The 11,385-nt window shown below is 37.0% G+C and overlaps 1 long non-coding RNA gene across 1 annotated transcript; it reads right to left on the reverse strand.

Annotated features, from left to right (window-relative positions):
- Positions 1–7,122: 7,122 nt before the first annotated feature.
- On the reverse strand, positions 7,123–9,778 carry LOC107768542 (uncharacterized). Its single transcript, XR_001644164.1, has 2 exons — positions 9,061–9,778; positions 7,123–7,515 (listed from the first exon to the last, which is right to left on the reverse strand). It is a non-coding gene; the product is annotated as an uncharacterized LOC107768542 (long non-coding RNA).
- Positions 9,779–11,385: the final 1,607 nt, after the last annotated feature.

Here is an 11,385-nt window from a genome sequence, read left to right on the forward strand (position 1 = left end):
GATGACGAGGACAATGAGGAAGATGAGGTAAGTTTTCTTGATGTTCAAAGAAATTTAAAAACTTACTCTAAGAAAAAATTGACGTCCTTAGCAAATGTGTAGATTGATGCCTATCATAGCCTCATTAATGAGAAAAATGCTTTAACAGAAGAAATTGGTGACATAGAACAAGAGATGGATGATATGGTAGTTTCCATTATAGACTTGAAGGAACAAGTGGAAGAAGTAACTAGAGAATATATCTTGTTAAAAGAACAAAATAAAAATGGATGGACAACACTAAGGGTAAAGATGTGGCTAGTGAGGTTAAACTTGAGCTTGAGAGTGAGCTTAAAAAAGTTAAAACAAGTCTTGTTACTGAGCTTGAAAAAAATAGACCACTTAAGGAGGATTTAAAAAAGGGTTAAAAATGATCTTGATAAGTCACTTAAATGGACCCAGTCCTTTGATGTAACAACGTCTATGTACAGGAGTAATGATGGAAACAGGCAAGGAATCGGGTTCCAAAAGGCTAAAACCTCTTATAATCCCCATAGCAAGTATGTAATTGTGGCTGATAATAGGTTGTGCACTCACTGCGGTCAAACTGGTCATTACAGGACTCTTGTAAAGTTAAAATTCAGTCTTTGCAGAAAAATAAAGTTTTTGTTGAAAAGAGGCGTACTGATGACGAACCTGGTTTCCAAAAAAGAAAATATGTGCTACCTACATGGGCAAAAAGAAGTTTGATCTGCCTGTTGTATCATTATAAGGGACCCAAGCTGGCTTGAATTCCTAAGTCTAATCATAGATTTAGTGTGCAGGCTGAAGTGAGAGGTAGCAGTCAAAAGCAAAAATGGTACATGGATAGTGGTTGCTCAAGCATAAAATTAGAAGAATGAATGATGTCCTCTCACTCAAGGCCCTGCAATGAGGGAGTGTATCCTTTGAAAATGGCAAGAAGAGATACATTCTGGGAGTTGCAAGGATCGGGAAGTCTTTTTCCCACTCTATTGAAAATGCGTATTCGTGAAGGGTTTGAAGTATAGCTTGCTGGGTATTTTCCAAATCTGTGACAATGGGATCTTAGCTGTCTGAGTGTTGTTAATGATAATGCTGAGCTATGGCACATAAGTCTAGGTCAAGCAAGTTTCACGCTGCGGAACAAAATAATCAAGAAGGACTTGGTTCATGGTCTGCTCAAGTCAAGCTTCAAGGATCACAGGGTGTGTGATGCATGTGTAAAAGGAAAGCAAGTCAGATCTTTTTTCAAGCCCAAAAAGGAAGTTAGCATCTCAAGGCCACTTGATCTCCTCCATATGGATCTATGTGGACCTATGAGTATGCCTAGTAGAGGAGGAAAGAGGTACGTATTTTTGTCATTATAGATGACTACTCCATATTTACATGGACCTTGTTCCTCAGAACTGATGATGAGACTCCAGCCGACATAGAGGAACTTGATCCCTCTATCATAATATCTGAAGCAGAAAACAGAGTTGTGGATGCTGCATATAGAACTCCAGCTGCTGAGGAATTCAAACCAGATAAAGACAAGAAACTCACTTGCCTTCTCAGCCTTTCTCTCTCAAATAGAGCCTAAGAATATCAAGGAAGCATTGAAAGATGTTGACTGGATTATAGCTACGCAAAAAGAGCTCCGTCAACTTGAAAGGAACAGTGTGTGGAACCTGGTTCCACGACCTACTAACAGAACAGTTATAGGAGCCAGGCTCCCCGTGCTTGGTGTGAAAGGTTGTCAAAATTTCTTCTAAAAATGGCTTTACAAGAGGGAAAATTGACAACACTCTTTTTCTGAAGAAACAAGGAAGGAACCTACTCATTGTACAAATCTATGTTGATGGCATTATCTTTGGAGCAACAATTGACTCTCAATGTGAAGAATTTACAAAATTCATGGGATGGGAAGTGAGTTAGAATGAGTACGATGGGGGAACTGAATTTTATCTTAGATTTTCAAGTGAAGCAAATTCCCAAGGGGACAATGATAAGACAACAGAAGTACATCAAGAAGCTGCTGAAGAGATTTGACATGGAGACATCAAAAATCATTGACACTCCCATCACCACAGCTACTTTTCTAGAATGGATGAACCTGGTTCCCTATAAATCAGACCATGTATAGAGGTATCATAGGGTCACTTCTGTAGCAGACCAGATATTGTTTTTAGTGTGGGTCTGTGTGCCGGGTTTCAATCAAATCCAAAAGAATCTCATCTAAAAGCTGCCAAGAGAATCCTAAGATATCTCTAAGGGATGCAGGACCTGGTTCTCTACTATCCCTCGGGAGATAACATTGAATTGGTTGGATATGCTAATATTGATTATGTTGAATATCGGGTGGATAGAATAGCACATCTGGAATAACACATTTTCTGGGGTCATGCTTGATCTCATGGGGTACAAAGAAACGAACTGCATGGCTCTTCCTACTGCTGAAGCTGAATATGTGGTTGTTGCTTCTTGTTGGGCTCAACTAGTATAGATCAAGCAACATCTTGAAGACTTTGGTATATTTATAGCTTGAACCCGGTACAACACAAGAGGACAAAATTTATTAATATGCGACATCATTCCTTGAGGGATAATCTTGAAAAGGTTCTGATTTGTATGAAGTTTTGGAAGACGGAGGACCATGTAGTAGACATCATCACCAAGGCGCTGAGCAGGGAACATTTTAAAAGAAATCGTCTAGATATGGGGTTGATCAAGCTCAACTAAGGACCTGGTCCCTTGATGATTGGCTATGTTAAGAAGGAAATGTACAATGCTAAAAAGTCTTTTTCGGCGACATCTAACTCAAATCTATACTGTCACAGGTATACACGTATGGCAGTTTCTGGACAAAAATAAGTAAGAGTGACATAGGACTTCTAGGAGTCTTTGCTCAAAATTTTCAAAAACCATCAAGGAACCTGGTTCCTGTGACTCAGGTTAGTAGTCTCACCAATACTTATATGCCTTTTTAAGCTACTGAAGTGTCATGTCATTAATTTATTTCTGCCTTTCTCCTGCCTCTCCTCCTAACTTTTGAAGTCTAAAATATTAAACCATTTCTGAACTGATCCTTTGCCCCAAAAAGGCACTTCTTTATCGTACACCCAATTAAAACCGATTCTTTTCTTTAAAACCAAAATCAACCTTGTCTCAAAAGAATCCTTCTTTCCAAATATGCCAGAAGTGAAACCAACTCTCTCACTTTCCAAAATCCTAACTCCATTAGAATCAAAACCCCAAAAAGTCTTTGGTAGATTTTGATGGAAGTTTAACTAAAAGGGAACAAGGTAGATCTAATATTCTAGAGTGTGAGGCTGAAGTTGTTGGATGTGTGAAAGTCTTGAAGGATAGAAAAATTGGTAAATGTGAGGACTGAATGAGGGACCTGATCCCTTAAGTCCTTCTCATGAAGTCAATTTTAATGATGATCTTTTTCTCTTTGAGTTTTATGATTAAACGAACTTCCGATCCAGTAAAACGGATTGATGAAAAATAGGCTGATTGATAATGAAGTAGTATAACCTGCTGATGTGATTGTGAAAGAGAGAATGAAGTAAAGAAAAGGTTGCTGAGAAAGATGCAGCAGATGACAAGGGTGAACAGATTGAGAAGAAGAAAAAGAGGGATACATGGATGCTCTAGGAACGAAAGGGTAGTGTGAGTAAGAAACCTGGTTCCTTACAGAAGCAAAAGGTTGACTCATCAGGTTTGGAGAGGTAGAAGACTTTGAAGTCTCAAAAGTGTTGTTAGGCAGAATGTTGACTCTGATATTACTGAAAAATGGAGGAACCTCTTGACATTGTTGAGTTCGAAAAAATAGAATCACCTCTTTGTTCCTCCAAGTACCAATGTTTATGAAGAAGAAGTAAAAACTTCTATGTTTTATGTGACACTCTGATGTTATATGTGCATGGGGCTGAGTTTTTTCTTGATGAGAAGAAGCTCGGGAAGATTCTTGGTGATCTGATTGATGGTTCAGCCTACTTAGATAGGTTGAGCACTAGGTCCTCATAGACCCTAGGCAGAATAGAATACTAAGTTGAAGGGTGAGAATGAAAGATTGAGGAAACATGTGGAGGAACTGAGAGAGCAGATGATCATTGATAAAAGGAGAGTAAATGAATGAATGGGCAAGCTCATCAAGGCCTTAGCCCCTTACTTTTCCTCCTGCCCAGTGATCCAGGTCTTTCACTCCTTCTAAATTCCCTTGAATTCTTATCTTCTTTTGATCCCTATATTTGATGACATTGAAACTACTGTGCTTTTATTATAATTACTCCACTATGAGCAATCACTCTATTTTGTGCAATGGCACTCACTTGTTTTTCTTGTAATTGTTTATGCTGTATTGCCCAAGTGGCATGAGTTAATGTTGCTGAACTTCTTTTTGGTTGTGCTTCTTCTATTATTATTTTTGATGATGCCAAAGGGGGAAGTTATATAAGTGTCAACATGGGTGTAAAAGTCTGCTCTGCTTGGTGAAAGATAGATGTGCATGAAAGTTATATAGGTGTCAACATAGGGGAGGAACAAAATCAAATTGATATATTGTAGTGCATGAAAAATAGCTCTACTTCGCAGGGGGAACGTTGCTGATAATATGTTGGTTATAGGTCTGATCCGCAGGGAAACATGTGAGGAATCTAGTTCATAAGAGGAATATTAATTTTGGGTTTTTCATCATCAAAAAGGGGGAAATTGCTCTAAGTTACACTATGTCATGTTTTGATGATGAAAAATGTTCTCAACGAACTGGGTACGCACCAAATGTGATCAGTGCATGTAAGGAATCTGATTCTCAGGGGGAATAATTCTTGGTTTGTCATTCATCAAAAAGGGAGAAATTGATAAGTTATGGTACTTTGAGTTTTGATGATTTGCCAAACAAACTTGAGGAACCAGTTGTGATCAGCTCCTTAGCTTTGGTTCTTATGGGGAATATGGATGATTAGTAGGGGGAACAATGTGGAGATCTAGTTCTTAGAGGAAATATCAATTCTAAGTTTGTCATCGTCAAAAAGAGAAAAATTGATAGGTTACAAGTACCATGGGCATAAGTACTTTACTTTATGTTTTGATGATCTAACAAACTTACCATCCAGAACCAGATAAGAAACCTGTTGCATATTTACAAGACCTTGAGATCACAAAGTTTCAGGTTGGGATCCAGTGTGGGATATAACTCAACTCTTCAGAGTGGAAGGAACAGCTGAGGGAACAGGTCCCTATCAGTTCCTGAGGAGACTGTATGAAGTCAACTCTCCAGCAGGAAAGTTGCTGCCTGCACATACTACTATACAGGAACAGTGCAGCAGTCAACTTACTATGGAAGGTTGTTTACCTACCTTGCTTACATCATTGTAAGTGATGTCACACACGTATAAATACAATCAAGGAAGGTAAAACAACTTACTTCATGAGAGAACCAGATAAAAGACCTGAAGCATGCCTGGTACAATCATTCAAGTTAATCAACTCAAGATAATCTGGGCAATGTGCCTTTAGATTCATAAGAACCAGATTAGGGACCTGATCCCTTGGTGTTCCCCTGATAGAAGTATAGTCAACTATACAGCTGGAAAGCAACTTCAGAAAGTGACTGCCTGCAACTGTACACGTGACAGTGCGGCAAACAGTGCAACAGTCACTTTCCATTGGAAAGAGGCATGTACTAACCAAGATTTGACATCACCATTGTGAATTGACATCACCATGGTGATGTCTTTTGTAGTATAACAACCTGGTGCAAGGAACAACACTATCACTTGAGCATTTTCAATGATATTCTCTCAAGTGCTAGCCACAACCTCTCTCAAGAACAAAGTTATTGCAATCTCAAGGACCAAATCCAAGATTGAAGATATCTTAAGTCCTTATGTTTGTTGAGTCTTTGTTATTTGTTCTTCATTTATAACTTGTACTTAGCTTAGTTAGAAGCATTGTATAGGAAACCCTTTATAAATCATAAACCCTTGTGTTTGTGTCTTGGCTAGAGTTAGTCGAGTTGTGAAGTCTTTATAATAGAGTTATTACAAAGTGGCTTATAGTATTGTTGTTACAAGTTAGTAAGTGTTAAAGTCTTTGTAACTAGAGAGTAACAAAGTGGCTTATGATAAGAGTATCACAAGTTAGTTAAAGTCTTTGTAACTAGAGAGTGACAAAGTGGCTTGTGGTGAGAGTACCATAAGTTAGTTGAGTTGAATTCTTTGTAACGGAGTAATTACAAAGTGGCTTGTAATAGGTGTTTACAAGTTAGTGAAGTTGAAAGCCTACAGGTGTAGGTCGTGGTTTTTGTCCTCTTGAGTTGGGATTTTTTCACGTAAAAATCCTCTGTGTTCTTTATTTAATGCCGAGCTAATGTGGGAACAATTAGAGAATCTGATTCCCTATACTGGTTGGTTTTACAGTCTGTTGCTTATAGTGGGAATTGATAGGGAATCTGGTTCTCTATACAATTTGGTGGACACTTAGTTTCTAACAGTTCTCATACTGAGCACCTGAGTTGTTCCTTCGTAGGCCACTTGCAGTGTGTTCCAAATTTACTTAGTAGTGGAACAACCTTGGATTCTGATGTACTTATCTGGACAAAGCCCACAAAACAAACCATTTCTTGGCTTTAGCATTCTCCTTCCATTTCTTCAAGTCCTCAACATTGTAATCCACTCTTGTCTTTGGCACATCTAATCCTTCTGAATTTTTCTTCAAGGTAGCTAGTGGACCATCAATGACAATGTCCCATAGCTCATAGTCCTCTCCTTGAATGTGATCTCTCATTTTGTTCTTCCACCAAGAGTAGTACTGGTCATTAAAGAGTGGTGGTCTATCAGTGGATTCTCCTTCCCAATTTTCAGGTGGTGCACCCATCTTAATCTTCTCCTAAGGTGTTAACCTCTTCAAGAATAAACTGCTCTGATACCAATTAATATTTTATACTTCAATACCACATAAAATGAGGGGTTGATTTGTGTGGTATCCAATTTTTTGCATGCACTGATTATAGAAGGACCTGGTTCTTCTATGTGTTATTTATGCTACTATTGCGGAATAGTAAATACAGAAAGTAAAGAATATAGTATTTTTACATGGAAAACACCTGGCTCAAAAGGTGAAAAAATCACGACATACTACCTAGTAGGATTTTCCCAACACTTCACTAAATCACTAAGCCAAAATGGTATTTACAAAACACTTCTAAACCTAAGTATTACCTCTAACCCTTTATGGAAACTAGCCTGAGACTGTTGTGATAATTTCAAGTTAACTGTAACTTGAACAATACACTTAGAGTATGTAGTACAAATACTTCTAGAGAAAGATGAAAGGCACAACTCAAAAGCCCTACTACAATTGAATTAGGATAAAAGATAGACACTTGGAACTGGTTCTTCTATCTGGTTCATGTAGTTTCAGGTTCGCACACTTGAATCACACATGAATTACTTCCAAAATACCTTGCTATTTTGCTCTCAACTCTCGTTTAACTTCAGCGTTTGTGCGAGCTTGTAATATGAGAACATCCTGAAATATATAGAGTTAGTAGAATATGAAATAACTAGAGTTTTAATGTTATGCACTTCCTTGGTAGATGTTTACCCGTAAAATGGAATAGTTGAATTTATATGTGGTTTATAGACAAGTGAATTAATTTGATCTAAAAATAAAAGATGAATTAGACAAAAATACGAAACTTAGCCTTAAAGCGAAATAGTCGGCATATATCATGGTTCTGGGTGCAGAGCTACCGGGAGCAACAAGAACAATATTGTCACACCTCCTTTTTACCCACCCGAGGGGGATATAAGGGATTTTTCCAATTAAAGTGACATTAATCGAAATGAAATTATTTTATTTATTTTTCAGAGTCGCCACTTGGAATAGTTTATTTGGTATCCCAAGTCACAGGTTTATTATAAAATCCCAAGTCGAGGAAATTTGACTTTATTTAAAAGTCTGCGAACCAGAAATTTTAGATAAGGATTTCTGTTAACCCAGGAGAAGGTGTTAGGCATTCACAGGTTTCGTGGTTCTAGCACGGTCGCTTAAACTATTAATATTGGCCTATTATCTTATTTACTACATATTTTATACATATTTGTGCATTTTTAGCTTTATAACCACTTTTAATTATTTTAATTCACTTTTAGGATTTATGGAATTATTTCTTGAACAAGTTACAATTGTCGTACACTTGCCGTTTTGGAATACACCGCGAACCACGCTACATGAAATGCACCCGTAATTCGCGACATGTTTATTTTATTATTGTTCAAAGTTATTGCGATCGGATCACATGAAATGCACACCCAAATTTGGGAATTATGAATCGTGACCATGCCACGGGAACCGTACCAATGGCCATGATGATTTATTAATCGCGCCTAAAGCAAGCTACGAGTGTTCATGATTGGATTGTTTCCTAATGTTCACTAAAGTTACTTTTAACAATAAAATTTACAATGGTGGGAAATGAAGCATCATATGAGATAAAATATATACATCGTTAACAGAATAATGCGTCACCAAAATTAATTGCCCGTATTGAACACAAACGAGCAAGCATGGATTTATGTAGACATAATCAACTAAGCTTTTTGGGTCACGTATGCAAGCTGAAACATCAATAGTATCTCATTTAACCATCAGACTTTAGACAACATAACTTTAAGAACAAACACCATGCCTTGATCTTAATGTAGCTACAATTAATTTGAAATAATGAAATATAGAGATGTGTTGGGATCAAACCAAATAGAATGCTTATACTTCAAGAACACCATACCACATGTATCTTCATCGAGTTCATAAGCACTTCACTTTGTGTCGAAACTAAATTTAAAATCACTTGAATCCAGACAATACTAACAGATGCATCAGTAATGAACCATGATTTCAAACATTGAATAGATGGCAAGTGTCTCATGCTAAGAACTAATCAAAGTGCATAAATCTAACTAGTAATAGCAGGTAAATCAACGAAAGACAACAATCTCATATTATAATAAATCTGAAAAAAATCAAACTTCAGTACATTAGGAGACAATATGTGAGGTAGTAGAGGATTACCTTGAAAACAGCACCGGAAATAAAATTTAAAGGTCGGAAAACTGAAAAACGAACTCAGCCATGTTTCTACAGCAGAAAATCAGCAGCGACAAACCAACTAATTCGGACCTCTTTTTATATACATGAAGATTTGTTGAATACGAAAATGTAAACTCGACGAGAAAAACTCGACGAAAGTGAGTCGGAATAACAAAATCAGCAGACGAACATCAAATTTATAACTCAAACAGCCCTCAAAACCCAGAAATGATTAAACCATGAAGAGAAAATCTAAACGGTCTTTTAATCTCTTTTTTCGATTTTTTTTCTCTTCTTTTGAAGTTTTCTAGATCTAAAATTTGAAGTGCAAACTTCCTCTCTTTCTCGTTTTAAGTCTGTGTGTATGCGTTTTTCAGAGAAGTGAGGGAGGGTGAAGAGTCAGATGTGAGAATGAAGCAGGGGAGGGGTCTGGGCTTCCGCCATTTTCGTTCAAGAGAAGGGGTCATTTGTGTGAGCTGCTGCCGTTGGTTTTATAGGTCGAAGATGGGTCGTTTGGGATGGTCGTTGCTGGGTTATTGAAGAGAAGAGGATGGGGAGGTTGATTTCTGGTGAATCCCGACGGAAAACGGGCGACGAATTGGGTCTGTTGTGTTCACTGATCTTAAACAGCCATTGATGTCTTTGAAGAAAGGTGGCTCCAGGTTGTTTGTTGTAAGGGAAATGGTGAATATTTGGTCTAAGGTCTAGGAGTCTAGGGCTTCTAGGTTTAGATTTTTAATGTGAGGGAAAAACGGGTCGGGCAAGTGGGTTTGGGGCGAATTTATCTTGATTTGGGCCTCTTGAGCCTTGACCCAATTCAATAATAAGACAACTTTCTTTGATTTAGTTGAATTCAATAATAAGACAACTTTCTTCTTTCTTTCTTTGATTTAAAAAAATTTAGTTGAATTAATTAAACAAGCTAAATAAAATCCTAAATTAGGCTCTACCTTAAATTATTTTGTAAAGTTAATTTTACTTTTTTTTTACTAATTTAACACTAATTAATTTAAAACTAAAAGCTAAAATGTGGACATGACTATTGTAGTAATTTTTTGTGATTTTTGTTTAATGAATGCAATTAAATTATGAAATTAAATTCCTAAATGCAAATTAAACCTAATATGACATGAAATTAAAACATGACAATTTTTTATGATTTTAAAATATTGAAAATGCATGAAATGCAACTAAATAAAGAAAAACTCCTAAAAATCAATTAAAAATATTTTTGATCTATATTTAGGAGTTATTTTCATGTAGGGCAAAAATTAGGTGCTCACAAATATAAATAGACAAAAAAGTAAAATGTTTTTGAGCTTTTGATAGAATATAGTGTATGCTTGTCAGAAAATTCGTCCCCCTTACAATGATGGTAGAGCTCACTATTTATAGCTGCACATAGGGAATAAGGTCCTAGGATTAAGCTCCTTTTTAATGACAATTATGAGGGCCATTGAAGGATGTGTAATGGCGGGCAGTGAATTTTATATTCTCTGTAATGGATCATGCACTTAATATTGTAGAATACTCTTTATTGAATACTATCGGATGGTGGAATTAATTTTGTCGTTATGAGTATTATTTTCTCTGGTGACAATCGAGATCATTGCCTTCGGGTTTAGCTATCTTCTGCTTTCTGTACCACGTGTCACTTTCTTATACGATCATTAAATATGAACATATATTACCCGTACAGATAGTCCCCCTGCTTTCCGGTGGCATACCTTTATGTCACCGGGAAGTTGGTAGAAGTACCTTTTTTGAGGAAAATTCCCTGATCCCCTCTAAAAAGTTTCTGACGGTTGATTAGACGCATAACTCTCCACATTTAATACACCGAATACGCGCCATCCTACAATTTAGTATCACTTTTTCCAGTTATCGAGGTAAATATGGCCACGATTTTAGCCGCCTATAACTTTACTTATACGCATCAAACCTCTTCATTTACACTTCATAATTCTCTACACTTTCTCAAACTATTTTTACTCAACTCGTACTTTGTATTCAACCTTTCTTTTATTATCTTCTTGAGAGAAAACCTTCCCTCCTTTTTAATAAAAAATGGCCTCTTCTTCCAGAAATCCTAGTTCTTCAAAGAGCACAGGTAAAGTTGATGACGCCGCTCCTCCTACGGTAAGCACTATTATCCCAAAGAGTTTCGTTACCACCAAAGACTTTAAAGAGAAGTATCCTTCCGCTCACCCTCGTACGTGGGCCATTAGCGTATATCATTCTTCCTTTTGTCCTTCTAGTATTCCTGCTGTGAAGGAAGACTGCCACTGTTAAGATTTAGATTGCTCC

This window comes from Nicotiana tabacum, chromosome 20 (genome assembly GCF_000715075.1).
Source record: "Nicotiana tabacum cultivar K326 chromosome 20, ASM71507v2, whole genome shotgun sequence".
NCBI lineage: Eukaryota > Viridiplantae > Streptophyta > Magnoliopsida > Solanales > Solanaceae > Nicotiana > Nicotiana tabacum.